The sequence below is a fragment of the Diadema antillarum genome, unplaced genomic scaffold (assembly GCF_040938485.1).
Source record: "Diadema antillarum isolate AM-2024a unplaced genomic scaffold, OU_Dant_1.0 scf00000068, whole genome shotgun sequence".
Classification (NCBI taxonomy): domain Eukaryota; kingdom Metazoa; phylum Echinodermata; class Echinoidea; order Diadematoida; family Diadematidae; genus Diadema; species Diadema antillarum.
This window is the reverse complement of record NW_027270957.1, coordinates 921,275-937,170: the sequence shown is the minus strand read 5'-3', so window position 1 is coordinate 937,170 and position 15,896 is coordinate 921,275.

The window sequence follows — 15,896 nt, the reverse complement described above, 5'->3', positions numbered from 1 at the left end:
CCGGGTCATCTCATCGTAAAGAAGAACAAGAAGTGGTTTTTTCAGAGGGAAAAAATTACCCCTACTGCTTTCAAGCTCTCTGACATACTGAGACATGAAGACGTCGATGTGGAGTTGGAGCCTTTCCACCTTCCACCGATCAAATCGGAGGATAAGGGAAAATTCAATTCATCACAGAAGTTCATCGCCAAAGGTGGGTGATTCCATATGACATTTGCTCCAATGAGGTATTTGCACTCTAAGCCAAACATAAATTCTATCCACAAATATAACCCTAATCCTAATCCTCACATCAAGTTAAACCCGAAACCCTGTAATAAAATAACAACCTAAACCTTAAGTCTTTGGAAAAAAATTGACAGGAGCAATTGTCCCTGGAGCAAATTTCGTATCACCTTGTGATTTAAAACCACTTCGGTAAGTGAGTTTACATGCTCTTACCTATTAACTCCAACTGGCACTTACATAGAGGAATAAATCAAAGGCTATTTATGTGTTCATTAAATTTCGAAGATTACTGGCTTGATAGCACGTATTCATAATAGTATGGGCATGTACTATATAGCTTGTCTCACATATACATTGTAAGTACATTTTTTTTTCTCTTTACGCCAGTGATTTACTGCGTAGGTCTACTTTGTCGATAAATCAGCTGACAAAGTAACAGAAAAACCAAAATGAAGTATAAATACGACAGTATGCAAAACGCCTTTCTCTAGCATTCATATCCTAGAATCATGCTAACAACAGGCAAATCAATTCGAGCATAATGCTACACGCTAGAGCGCCTAAAATCATGCCAGAAAGGATAATTATGCCCACTCTAGCAACATATCATGTCACGAAAAGTCTATAATCGACAAAATCTTATTCTGGACTCTAGATTTATTGCACTGGCAGTAATTGAATCTGACTAATCGAAAAGACATGGATGGATTCAACGGAAACACAGAGATCTGTATAGGCATATTGAGAAAATACTGTAGGGGAACCCGGGGCACAGAGGAACACAGAGCAAAGCGGAATAACCCTATGTATAGTTATCTTGATTTTTAATTGATTTGATTTGATTCGATTTCGGAATTTCTTCTTCGTACATAAATGAAATACAAAGTTAGTTGAATAAACTAGGACGGTTTTGGGCAAATCTTTATTCTCCTTTTCTGGACCCGTCTTTTAATTCTCTTGAGAGAAGCAGTAAATACCTTTTCCATATTGTTACAGTTAAAGAACTATTCAAAACCTTCTTATACAACACGGTAAGTTACTTCTTTTTTTTTTTACTTTAGACTTTTAAAATTGTTGTTACTCCGGTTCTATTTTGCTACTCTTTGTACCTCAGCGAGCCCAAGCCTCTGAGTGTGCCTCTAATAGTGCCCTGGTTATGACCATGGAGCTACACAATGTTATGACCAACCGTTTCCTTCTTCTGTACAACCCCCTTTTAGTCCCCCTAGGACTCATTACCTTCCTTACTACATTCCTTATAGATCTTTCAATGTACTTATCTTTTCTTCCCTTACGAGAGAGTCTCCTCGTGAGTGTTAAAGGACAAGTTCACCTTCATAAACATAAGGATTGAGAGAATGCAACAATATTAGTAGAACACATCAGTGAAAGTTTGAGGAAAATTGGACAATCGATGCAAAAGTTATGAATTTTTAAAATTTTTGTGTTGGAACCGCTGGTTGAGGAGACTACTAAAGCTTGTGAGTCATATGCGTACAACAGTATAAGGAAAATATAAAGAAAATTCAACATATTTTCACTTTTTTTCGCATAATAAAAGAGCACTTGACTTGCCTCTTTCTAAAGGCAGGGGGAATAATATTACCCATAACATTTGTCGGTAACGAGTCGGGGGAATGTGTACTTTTTTCATAAGATGAAATTTTGTGAAATTCTCTTTATATTTTCCTTATATTGTTGTACGCATGTGACATCTAAGTTTTTCACACACTACAGTAGTCTTCTCATCCAGCGGTTACTGCACAAAAACTTCAAAAATTCATAACTTTTGAACGGATTGTCCGATTTTCCTCAAACTTTCAATGATGTGTTCTACTAATATTGCTACATTCTCTCAATCCTTATGTTTATGAAGGTGAACTTGTCCTTTAATGTGAGTCCTTGTGTGTACTTATGCGTTTTCTGTCTGTCTCTTTTTTTTTTCTATCTCTTAGGCAAATTGGGTGTATTTTTTTTTTTTGCGATTAGATATTTTCCCTTTCTTATGAGGGACTGCATACTACAAGCTCTGTTTGTTAGCAGTCCTCTCCGTTTTCACCCATTTTGTTTCTGCTTTTCCCATAGTTTATCTCTGTTAATAATTCACCTGTGTCTTTATTACATGTTACTATGTTCATCACATTGTTGTACCGATTTCGTGACATTATCTGTATATGAGAACATTTCATTGTATTCTAATTATTTGTTTGTTGGAAATGAAATACTTCAACCTGAACTTGAATTAATTGAGCACTGTATAACTGTAATAACTGAATCTTGAATTCAAATGTCAAACATTTTCTTCGAACACAATGCAAAATGTAAGCAAGCAGGCATTATTTCATGCATAATTATAATACAAACATATCCCGTATAACTGTCGTTCGAAAGACAAATTAAGCAACTCCGATATAACAGAAATTCAGGACACCATCATCATAAGCAAACGCTTGACGAGGATAATGGTCTCAGAAATGATTGTCTAAACAATACGACAGATTGTTCAAGTCAAACTCACTGAGTGGCGATAAAGAGAAATAGCAGTCTGAAAAAAAAATGCGAATTCTCTATAAGAGGCTGCATGTTTTGATATTTTCGCTTCATTTCATTTCAATTTATTTTGTACTTCTCAAAGATCAGTATTACAGAAAACATGATAGCATAGTTCTTTTTCACCTTGTCAACTTTGTACAAAGCAAAACAAAATTGCACATACATGATGATAATAATACAGTAATTATGATGATAACTGGTCGAAATTGAAAAGGGGTTGTACAAATAGAAGTTTGCCCCGAATATCTGCCGAGCGCAATATAGGATTTTCATACTTTTTTTTTAAGTTGTCAGTTTTTTTTTATTAATCTGATGATATGAGAAACAAAAATCGCTGTCATTTTTTCGTGATTTTTGGTTAGCGGTCGTCCTTAGAAAGTGCATTACAAAACAAAAATCTTGCTTTACTATGCTTAAAATTCCCGTTCTGGCTAGGCAAAAAATGTTGGTCCACTTTAACCCGGGCTCCCCTACTAAGTGAAATGAGGGACAAAGTTGAGCAAGAGATATGGTAGCGGCACTAGTTCACTCCACTTTTAAAGATGATTATACGATTTCTTTATTTGGCAAGTGAATAGTAAAATACACCTATAAGTTGGCCTGACCCCATCTTGATTATTACATTGTACAGGAAACAACTTCAGTCTCTTTTGGAAAACACAGAAGGAGCAATTCTTATCTTATGATATATACCTTTATTTAGGGAGTTCCAATGATTTGGGGCAATGCAAATAAATATAGGCCTATTCTATGAGTTAATATCGATACCCTTTTGAACGTTTGCGCTTTCTAGGAAATCTTGAGGCATCCGCGCCCCAAGGATACATTGACGTGGAATTGGGAGGCGGGAACTCATCCACCATATCGTTCGATCTCGTAAACATCGTTGATAATTCTCTCCATGTCCCAAGCCTTGTGAACGCTGTCAACAACAGGTAAAAACAGAGAGAGAGAGAGAGAGAGAGAGAGAGAGAGAGAGGAAGAGGGTACATGGGGCCGGAAGGGGGAGAGAATAGTTAAATCAAATACCCGCCAATTAGTAGTACATCTTCTTTGAATAGCCTTCTTGTAAAAGAGCAAGGAGATTCACAAATTTGCCGATTCTGATACTGAACTGGCCAATTTTAATCGTCCGCTTTCCCCACTCATAGCCCCGAATTCACGAAGGTGGTACAAATGAAACCATGGTTTAAACCATGGACAAACACATGGAGCGCCAAGTGTCGCATTGAATATTTCGTTACGAAATCAGTTATTTCGTCGATGAAATGTTTATTTATGAAACGAAATGACAACATTTTGTATCTAAATGAACATGTCGTCCACGAAATGATCATTTCGTTAACGAAACGGTCATTTTCTCGACGAAATGACCAATTTCGTTACGAAATATTCCGTGCGACACTTGGCGCTCCATGGTTTTTGTCCATGGTTTAAACCATGGTTTCATTAATTGTACAACCTTCGTGAATTCGGGCCATAAAGGCGTATACACAAAGTGGTCATGACCATACCACACTACGTACACGTGCAAACCGCTGATCTCGAGCACTCAACCAATCGGACGAAACTCCCCGAAAAAAAAATAGATGTATACATGGATATGTACATATCTGCTTCAAGCCTAATTTCTTTCACTATACTATCCACAATGCATCAGGTACCACATACGTTTTGGAAGGGAACTATCTCTCGCATAGTAAGTAAAATGGTTTCTCATCGGGATTCGAACCCGAGAACTCAGATCTTTCAAAATTTTCACTATTTATCATTTTGTTTCGGGTCATTTTTCATTTCTTTAGTTCAATATATACTTACATCGTACATGTATTGAGAGGCTATGTTTCATAAAGCTGTTCGTACGAGTTACGAACGACTTTCCGAACGACTTAGGTATGACAAGCCAATTGGGCCTCCTAATCATTGTTCATTTCAGTAGCTAAAGTTAAAATTTGCAGATGATCGTTATCATATCTGTACCTGATAAGACACGCTTTTATAGATGAAAGTGTATTTTAGCCCAAATGTAAATGACATATTGACATACGGTCATACTTTGTTAAAACGTATCAAGGGGGGGGGGGGATGTTCACACACATTGGCACTTCATATTCCAGTCTTTCGTAATGTCATGTGTAAATTTATGAACAGCTTTATGAAACAGGGCCCTAGACACAGTAGGATTCTGTGACCCAGGATCGGTAATTTGCCTTAATTCAGATGCCATCAACGCCCGTGGTATAGGCACACTGCTGTGAATACGGTACAAGAAGTGGAGCAACAGGGAAAATAAGAGATACTGATGTTTATTCCCTAGACACTGACATTTTCATTCTCCTGATGGAAAAGAAATAGCAAAAGTACAATTGTGATTGTTGAGAGATAATAGCAGACAAATTTCTTCTAGGTCAGTTAAAGCGGAAATAATGTAATGCATTTAATTCAGGGTTGTTGTTTTTTTCTGGAGCAGTATTTTGCTCTACACATTCAAGATATATATGTATAATTTTTTTCCTCAGAAAAATAGATCCTTCGCACGCCTTGGTACGTGAGGCAATGTCGGATTCTCGGAATTCTCTTTGCCTGGTGGTGACGTCACTCAACAATAAATCGGAAGTAGGTGTGAAAACCATGAACAAAGTAGAGGTTGACGGCAACGTCGGTGTTGGTGTGGGTGGAGCAAAGCTGGTAAGTAATAAAACACGATGTATAGACACAGTACTGACGGAAGGGGGGGGGGGGGGAGATACCCAATTTTTTCCCCTATTCATTGGAGTACATAGGGTGTTTGACTCCTCCACTTTTTATTTTTTGTTTAAGGAAGTTGCACCCGAAGATTGGAAGTTTTGGTTTTTAGTGGGACCTACCATTCTATTCCCATCCTTATTCAATTTGTACTATACATACAATAGATTCAAAAAGTACAGTCAGACCTATATTTTCTTCTTTGTTTACTCATAATCACATTATTTTTTTGATTTTCGTTTTTATGCCTCCGTTACGAAGTGGTGCCGGAGGCATTATGTTTTCGGGTTGTCCGTCCGTCCTTCCGTCCGTCCGTCCGACAGTCCGTCCTTCCGTCCGTCCTTCCGTCCGTCCGTAATGAATTTTGTGGCAAGCGTAACTAAAAAAACCTTTAGAGGTATCCTAATGAAACTTGGCATGTATGTGTATTAGGGGGTGAAGTTGTGCCTATCAACTTTTGGGTGCACATGCTCAAGATCAAAGGTCAAAAGGTCAAGGTCAAATACATAAAATATCACTATTTCCTCCATATCTATGCATTGCCTGAAGATATTTTCTTGAAACTTAGTGTATACATGTATTACCCAATTAAGATTCTCTGGTGAAAGTTTGGGGTCATGAGGTCAAAGGTCAAAGGTTAAAAGGTCAAGTAAAAATATTAAAATTTCACTTTTTTCTCTGTACCTTGGAAATTGTTCAAGGTATCTTCATGAAACACAGTATAAATACAAGTACTGACTGGCAGTTAGTATCTAGAGAACTTAGGGTTCATGGGGTCAAAGGTCAAGGGCAACACTTCAAATATTATTATTTCCCTCACATTTATGCAATGCCAGCAGGATTTTTTTTTTTACACTAGGTGTATGCATGTATAACCCAATAGAGATTCTCTGTTAAGTTTCTTTTCTTTTCTTTTTTGCCTCAAAGGTCAAAAGGTCAAAGATCAAGTGAAAGTGCTGAACTAACTGTTTCCTCCATAATGCTATCTAGGAAATGGTTCAAGTTATCTTGAAACTTACTACAAATTTATGCATGTTCTGCCTGACAGTGATTATCTTTATATGAATTTTAGGGTCAAAGGCCAGAGGAAAATGGCAACAATTTACTATTTAATACAGAAATTGCACTTTTTCTCCATGCCTTGAAATTTACTCAGTGCATAAACTTATGAATGGATCAAAGTCAAGTTAAAGTTCTTAAATCTCCGAATACATGCTCTCCTATTCATCCAATGAAACCTAGGTCAAGGAAGGTGAGCATATAACACATTTGTGACAAACTTGTCATTTTAATATTTTGCCAATTTTGTGAACATGTAATCACACATTGTCCACATGTGCTATAGATCTATAAGGAGAACCATGCATTATGGCGGAGGAATACCAGTCGCCGTAGCGACATTTCTAGTTTCAAAAGTATAATGAATTATGTTCGGCTCATACATTGTAAGATACAGTGCACTCCCATTACAACGAACACGGTTATAACGAAATATAGTTATAACGAAGTAAAACTTCTGGTCCCAAAAGTATCGTCTGACAGGATGACTTACCAATTTATACCCGCAAACTAACGTTTCTGAGATATTTTGAGGACATTTTGGATTTTGGATTTTGGATTTTGTTCCCACAATGGCAAACACTCGGAACTCAAAGCTTCAAGCCGAGGAGCTGCACAATACCATCCGCACAGAAATCGACAAAGTTTTGGAAAGTAATGCTGTTGCTTGCAAACTGGTGAGTGCCATAAAACAAACTTTAATTGATGAAGTGACGCCAATCATTACAGAAAAGGTGACTGAAAGTTTGCGGGAATATATTGATTTTGAGATGCAGACGAGAGATACTCGTATAGCTTCTCTCGAGAAACACATTGAGTCTCTACTCGACCAGCAGGACGAGTCGGACCAGTATTCTCGAAGAAACTGCCTAATATTTCACGGGATTAATGAGAATGTGAATGAAAACACAGACGAAACTGTGATAAAGTTGTGTGCTGACAAGCTCAATATTGTCGTCGATTCAACAGACATTGACAGGAGTCACAGATTGGGGCCAAGTAAGGAAAACAAAACCAGAGGAGTGATTGCAAAATTCACAAACTACCGTATCCGAAACGAAATCTACAGAAATCGCAAAAAGCTGCGAAATCTTCAAGGGGGAGGTATCTACGTTCACGAAAGTCTCACAAAGACTAGGACAGAACTCTTTTGGAAAATCAAAACCAAGTACAGCAATCATATCGAAGCCCTGTGGACCCAAGATGGCCGAATTCTCGCCATTTTGAAAGACACAAAGAAACGAATTGCGTTCACGAAAGAAAGAGATCTGCACAAACTGCCTCCGCATAATCCCTCCGGCACAAAGGATGGAGTCAACTAACTTCCACTGAATAATTACATCTTCTATGGACAAGTTCGATAGCCGTGGCTTGCCTTTTGTTGAACCATGTCTATACGCGCCTCTTTCACTTCAAGATAAATCGCCTGGTATTCTGCTGTCAATTGAGCCAACTTGAGGGAATCTTCTTTCGGTAAAGTCTTTTGTGTTTAACTCTATATACTGTTGTGTGAAGCACTCATATCGTCTGAATTGGAAACACCCCTGCCTGCAGGACCCCCACGTTCTAGCTCGTGGTTACCATGACTACCGGAAGCTGTTCACTGCAACGTCGCCCCACCCCTTTCACAAATTCCACCGAAAAATAGCGCCATCACCTGTCGGCAACAATACCCCAATCCCCTTTCGCTCTGCTTTTAATTGTGTTCTAATTGTGTGTGCTAGCCTTGCTCTACTGGTTGCGGTGCAAATGGTTCCAGCTGACACCCTCTCGCAATATCTGAATAGGATACACCCTGATTACAGTACATTACGCCGTCGGCCACGGTATTCATGATTGCCAGACGCCGAGTAGTGTATTGTCCCCATATGTATGAGTGTAATCGAAGAATAGCGCCATCACCTGTAGACACATTACCCCACCCTGCTCCGAATCGTGCTCTTTTGGCTTGCCCTCTGATTTTCGGCCGCTATGTCTCCGCTTATGATAACTCAAATATTGTGTGATTTCAGCCATCGCATTATCTGTTCTAGGATTAACCCTTGACTGTAGCACTTTATGTTCTGGCCAAGGGTTTCCACTGCATTTCCGCCCCCACACCCCTACCCTCACGAATTTCATAGATGAAGAGCGCCATCACTCGTCCTTCCCCGGACACGTATTTTCCTACTAACTGAACAGTTGTTTTACAGATCAGATTTTTGTTCTCCATTATGCGGTCGGCTGGTTACTGTTGGTAACCATTTCAATCATATTTAAAGTTTAAACAATTTAAAAATTAAATTATTTTTGTGAGATCGTACAACGTATCTGATGAATGCATAGTGATCACTAGAGATCACTTAGCATGCTTAGTACACGTGTTTTTAAAATTTATGTAAGATTTTGAATGACTTGTGTTTTAAATCCATAATTTTAGAACACTCATGCATATTGAAGTCTATACATTGACATCCAGTTGGAATATGACATGGTTATTTTGAGGAGTCTTTGAATACTCTGAATACTTTTATATTCTGTCTGCGGAACATTGTGTTCCTATACTCGCGATATACATGCGATTATACTTGTTTGTGTATTTTTTTTTCTCATGCTTTTGTGTTCTGCACAGTCAATGTTTCATTTTTGTTTCTTTTTCCCTGCTAAATGAAGTCTAGTATTTATAAATTTCCATGTGTTTGTTGTAAGAAACCTGTGAAAAAAAATCAAAAAGGATTGAGATGTACTAACTGCCAGCAGTGGCTTCATATTGCTTGTTCTGGTATTTCTGAAGGAGTTTATGATGATTTGACAGAAACTTTTAACGACTGGCAGTGTAATATTTGTTTATTTAAGCAGATGCCTTTTTATATTGATTGTGAAACTGCTGCAGATGTTGATTTACATGAGGTCAATATGACACAAAGAAATTTGCCTACTTCAGGGGAACTGCATCAAGATGTACGAGGTAACGGTCTAAGGATTGCACATTTAAATGTCAATAGTCTTTTGAGACATATAGATGAAGTTAGAGCGTTTGTGACGTCAAACGACATACATTTACTCGCTCTAAATGAAACTAAAATTGATTTATTTATTTTCGATCATGAACTCAATATAGAAAATTACTCACTGGTGCGAAAAGATAGAACTCGTCAAGGTGGAGGAGTAGCGATATATGTTCATAAGTCGATTCATTTTGAGAACCTCATACATGAAAGTTTGAATGAGTTAGAAGTGCTTGCAGTAAAGGTTTATTTGAAGCGTTCAAAGGCAATGGTGTTCACTACTTGGTACCGACCCCCCTCTTGTAATATCGGTGTCTTTGATTTATATGAAAATTTCCTTAGTTATGTAGACAGTTTAGGTTGTGATACAGTCCTGGTAGGAGATATAAACTGTGATTTACTGTCCCAGCCTTTATCTGGTGTCACCAAAAGGTATATTGATCTTAATACTACGTACGCGTTGACACAGATAAATTGCACTGAACCGACCCGGATAACTAATCTTTCTGCTACTTTGGTTGATCACATTGTAACTAACAATCCCTTTAAAGTGAAGAGTTTTGATGTAATTCACAATGGAATGAGTGATCATTCGATTAGTATTATGACTTGGAAGTCTGATATTTCATTTTCTTCAAGAATTATAAATTTCAGAAGTCGGAAAAATTTAAATATTGATGACTTCAGAATTGATATTCACAATCAACCGTGGGAAAAGATTAGAGAATCTGAGTCTATCGACGAAGCTGTTGAATTATGGCAGAATTTGTTTCTAAATGTTATTGAAAAACATATGCCTGAACGGTGTAAAAGAGTAAAAGATAATTTTTCACCTTGGATGACTTCTGATATTTATAGACTTATGAAGAAACGAGATAAAGCTAAAAAGAAAGCATATAAATGTAAAGATGAAAATATGATGAATGAGTATCGAAAGTTACGAAATAAAGTTACAGCGGAAGTTCGGAAAGTAAAGAAAAAATATTATGTTGATAAATTCTCCCAAAATAGTAAAAATTCCAGATCTACTTGGAGTTTGTTGAAATCTATCATACCAAATAAGAAATGTGATAGCTCAGTCCATGTGAATTCTGATAATTTTATTGAAACTGCTGATCATTTTAATGAATTTTTCGCCACAGTGGGAAGTACTTTAGCAGAGCAAATTCCTGATGCACCTTTTATTCACAGTAAAGCTAACTCTGTTAATGATATATTTGAATTTACTTTGGTGACGGAAAGTGAAGTTTGTAAAATCATTCGTAATTTGAAAGAGGTTAAATCCATTGGTTTTGATAAGATATCTGTTTATATGCTGAAATTATGCGCTTTTGATATATCACATAGCATTGCTGATTTGATTAATCTATCTCTGTTAAGTGGTACGTTTCCCAAGCCATGGAAAAGGGCAAAAATCATTCCAATTCATAAAAACGGGCATAAAGATTATCCCTCAAATTATCGACCTATTTCAATATTGTCATGTGTTTCAAAAATTCTCGAACGAGTTGTTCAAAGACAGATACTAGCTTACCTACACAAAAACAATATTCTGACGTCTGTGCAATCTGGTTTTAGACCACAACACTCAACTATTACTACCCTTATGAAAGTCACGGATGACTGGCTTCATGCAATTGATAGAAATGAATATACAGGAGCTGTTTTTGTCGACCTCAGAAAAGCTTTCGACACAGTGAACTGTGATATACTAATGAAGAAGCTTAAGGAAATAGGCATTGATGGTACCCCCGGAGCTTGGCTGAGAAGTTATATGACGGACAGAGTCTGCCAAACATTGGTCAACTCCAAACTTTCCTCCGAATCTAATATAACGTGCGGGGTCCCTCAAGGGTCCCTTTTAGGACCACTGCTTTTTATAATCTATATCAATGATTTGGTACAATATATTAAAGTATGTAAAGTGCAATTATATGCCGATGACACCGTTTTATATTTTTCTCATTCTTCAATATACAACATTGAACTTGCTCTTAATCTGGATTTAGAAAATGTGTATAACTGGATGTGTCAAAATAAGTTAAGTGTAAATTGTCAGAAAACTGTATGCATGTTATTTGGAAGCAACCACATGATGTCCAAACAAAATGTTTTACGAGTCTCGCTACACAACACTCCTCTGAATCAAGTACGTGTTTTTAAATACTTAGGTCTGTGGTGTGATGAAAATTTAAATTGGAAATATCATATTGAAAAGATGTTGATGAGTATTGGAAAGATGGTAGGTTTTCTCGGTAGACTAAGACACTCTGTAAGTGAATCGATTCTGAAATTAATTTATAAGTCATTGATTCTTCCTCACTTTGATTATGGAGACATTATATATGGGTCATCGTTTAAGAAACACCTAGATAAGCTACAAAAATTACAGAATAGGGCCGGCCGAATTATATTAAGATTACAACCTGATTCTCATGTTTCTGTTCTTGAAATGCATAACGCTTTGAATTGGCAACTCCTTGACCAAAGAAGGCATCATCACTCCCTTACTCTTATGTATAAGATAATGAACAATTTAACTCCTTCTTATTTAAAAGATGAATTTGAAATTGTAATTCATTCCTACCCCTCCCGTTTTGGGCAAAAATTAAGACTTCCCAAACCTAGAACTGAATATTTGAAGAAATCATTTAAGTATAAATATGCTAAGGAATATAATGACCTTCCCATGGATATCAAAATTTCCCCCAGTGTTCATATATTTAAATCTAAAATAAGTATGTTTAAGGTCACTGCCCCGTTGATTTAATTTTTTTTTCTTTTTGCTGATGAAAAAGAGTTATTACAGAATTATTTGAATTAGTACAGGTTATTGAAAGTTATGATTTATCATTTTTCCACTCCCTTTCATTTGTATCCTTCTCTTTTGCTATTCGCCATTCGATGTTGTTGTTGTTTTCTTTCTCTCAATCTATGTATACTGTATTTCAAATATGTACATTTTTACAAGAGTTATGTATTTCACAATGTCACATTGTATTTGTATAACTTCCATGTTCTGGACCCCATGGAAGACCAGCGATGCCATGTTGGCATCGCTGAATATGGGCCATCCAGCCGTTGTTGTTTTTATACGGAAAATAAAATCAATCAAATACAGGGAGAAAAAATAAAGACTGAGGATTGGAATTTAGTAGATATGAGTGGAAAGGTCTGTGTACAGACGAAATGTTGCGTGCCAAATTTGGACCAATGTTAACAAAAAAAAGAATTAAATGCTTACGGGTGTGAGCCCTACATTGATCAGTCCTTGATTGCCAGTCAATAGAGGGCGCGACGGTGTGGAAGTGTACTCGACTAAAATGTACGTCTAGTAAGAAACTTCCGAATAGAGGCGTGGAACCGGGTGTGGAAAGACAAAACTTGTCTGTTATCAAATCTCGAAGTTCCATTGGTTGAGCACCAGTGTCAATCAAAACGCACCGCAGAGCCCAAAGGGATGCTAGTCTACTCTCCAAGGTATGATACAGATTGTCCTTTTGTAAGAATAGAATTTCCCTGTCTCTTTCACATTACTAAAGTATTTTGTCATTCTTTCCCATTCATTTTGAGGTGTATAACATCGTGCCTTATTTCAAATAAAAGAATAACAGCAGTCAATTTAACTACAAGCATTTGAAAATTCATGAAGGTTCTGCACGTAGAGACTACTCCAAAATTACTGCCGAATGCAAACCTTTCACTATTGTTGTAAAGTGTACGAGATATTCACTGTCATTGTCAGTTTTGACAGTGTTATTGATGATATTTCTCCCATTGGTAATTTTTTCACGTTGAAATACTCTGTATTTTCATATTAGATCTATTAAGATATTTGTTAAACATCAATAAAATCTGCCGTCAAGATAACAATCGCAATTGCCATGCACCATCACCATTAAACATGCATTTTCTGACGTTTTCTTGGGTGATCACACTGTCATAGGAAAACTCGTACATTTTTGTGAAAGGGAAAAGAGAGGATCTGCAACACAAAAGGAATCCTGCCAAGGCAAAGGCTCAGGGGAAATATGGTGCATTCTTTGCAATCATGATATTAGGAGACGCCAGTGTTACAGAAGGCTCAATGATGGCGGTACAGGTATACCAGTAAAGGGAAGTCGATGCTGACGTTGGCTGATTAACATTTTCTACACAAATATGTAGCCTAGATGAGGACATCTCTTCTGTCCATTCGAAATGCATGCCTATGCAGAAAAAATATGAAGCTGAATTGAATAACACCAACAAGTATGTGGATGATGCACACACACACAAAAAAAAAAACCCAACATGTTCGGAAGGTGGGGCGCAACACGCAAAATCTATGACTGAGTCCAAAGCGCCGTGTGATCAGTGTGGCTCAACTGAGGCGTCTGGCATTGTTTTCACCAGAAATATCTCGTTTAAAGGAAAGCTATTGTTGATTACGTAAATACTTATTTGTTTGTTTAGATCCGTCAGAAACAATAAACTCTACCCATCTTTCTTGACAAGATTTTATTAATACTGTGTTCTTTCATTTTCTTTGTCGAAAGTAATCGAAGGATCGTTAATGCGAAAACAAAATAAAATTCAAATTCCGAAAATGAAATGAACTTATTTTAGAGACCGAAAACTGTGATATAACAAAAGGTATGACACTACGCAGTGAAAATTGAACGAAAACAGGCATATATATATATATATATATACATATATATATATATATATATATATATATATATACAGAGAGAGAGAGAGAGAGAGAGCGAGAGAGAGAGAAGGAGAGAGAGAGAGAGAGGGATGTGGAAAATACACAAACACCCCGATACACTCACTGGCAAACTGGAATACAATCGTACAATTTGCAAATTGCATTGTTAATGGAAACATAAACAATTTCTCCCTCTCCGCCGTATGCTCCCATACTCATCTATGACATACTCATGACGAGCCATGCAAGTGTGACCCGTGGAATGTGTACACGAATCTCACACATGACGTAGAAACAACTAGAAATGTCGCTATGGCGACTGATGCCTCCGCCATGATGCATGATTCTCCCAATAAGTGTATAGTACAATGTCTTCACAATGTGTGATGACTGGCAAAATATTGAAATGACAGGTTTGTCAGAAATATCTTGTATGTTCACATTCCTTGAACTAGGTTATCTATAAATAATTGTCTAAGAGTGCAGGTACATGCATTTGGGGAATTGAGGGTTTTTACTCGACTTCTGACCGAACCTTTTATAAGTTTATGCATTGAGTAATTTTCAAGGTATGAAGAAAGAGTGTAATTACAGTATAAAATAGATTTTTTTTTTTGCATTTAAACCTGGCCTTTGACCCTTAACCTTTGACCTTTGACCTTCTGGCTGGAAATTCCCCTGAGAATCTCCATTAGGTAATACATGTACATATGAAGTTTTAAAAATAATAATGCAAGCATTGCATATACTATAGGTTTTCCCGGCCAATTTCGCACTTTTGTCAGTCCATTTTGATAAAAGGTTCATTCAATTTAGCGAAAATCCTCGTCACTGCACATTCTGTCATTCAAAATTGCAAGTTGGTCGTTCAATGTAGCATTTCGATCAATGAAATTTGCACATGTGCCTTTCGAATTCGTAAAACGGGCATTCAAATTGGCAGGTGCTCTTCAGTCATTCAAATTCACCGGCACTGGCCGAAAGGGGTATTTCAGTCATTCAATTTCGCTTGCAAAACAATAACTTTGTTGAAAAAAAAAACTAAAGAAAGAACCAACGCATAAACATGCGTGCTACATTGACTGCAAAAGATGTTAAATCGGATGCCCAAAAATGAATTTGAATGAACGAGTGCAGCATGTCCGTGATCACGTGACTGTATCATTCTAGATTGAACGAACGAATAACAAAATGGTGCTTGTTTTACGAATTTCAATTAAAAAAGTGTTGATTAGAATGAGGAGAAAGGTAATTTAAATGCTCAAAATGAATTTGAATGAAGAGATCATAAGATTGAACTACTTCGTCACCCTATGTGAAGGATTTGGGTTCAAAAAGGGTTGTGTCTCGGTGATGTTTTTTTTTTTTTAATGCCTCCGGCACGAAGTGTCGCCGGAGGCATTATGTTTTCGGATTGTCCGTCCGTCCGTTCGTAATCAATTTTGTGGATGGTATAGCGTAAGTAAAAAACCGTTTGAGGTATAAAACCTGGCATGTATATTGATGAGTAGGTGAAGTTGTGCCTATCAACTTTTGGGCACACATGCTCAAGGTCAAAGGTCAAAAGGTCAAGGTCAAATGCACAAAATTTCACTATTTTCCCCATGTCTATGCAATGCATGAAGGTA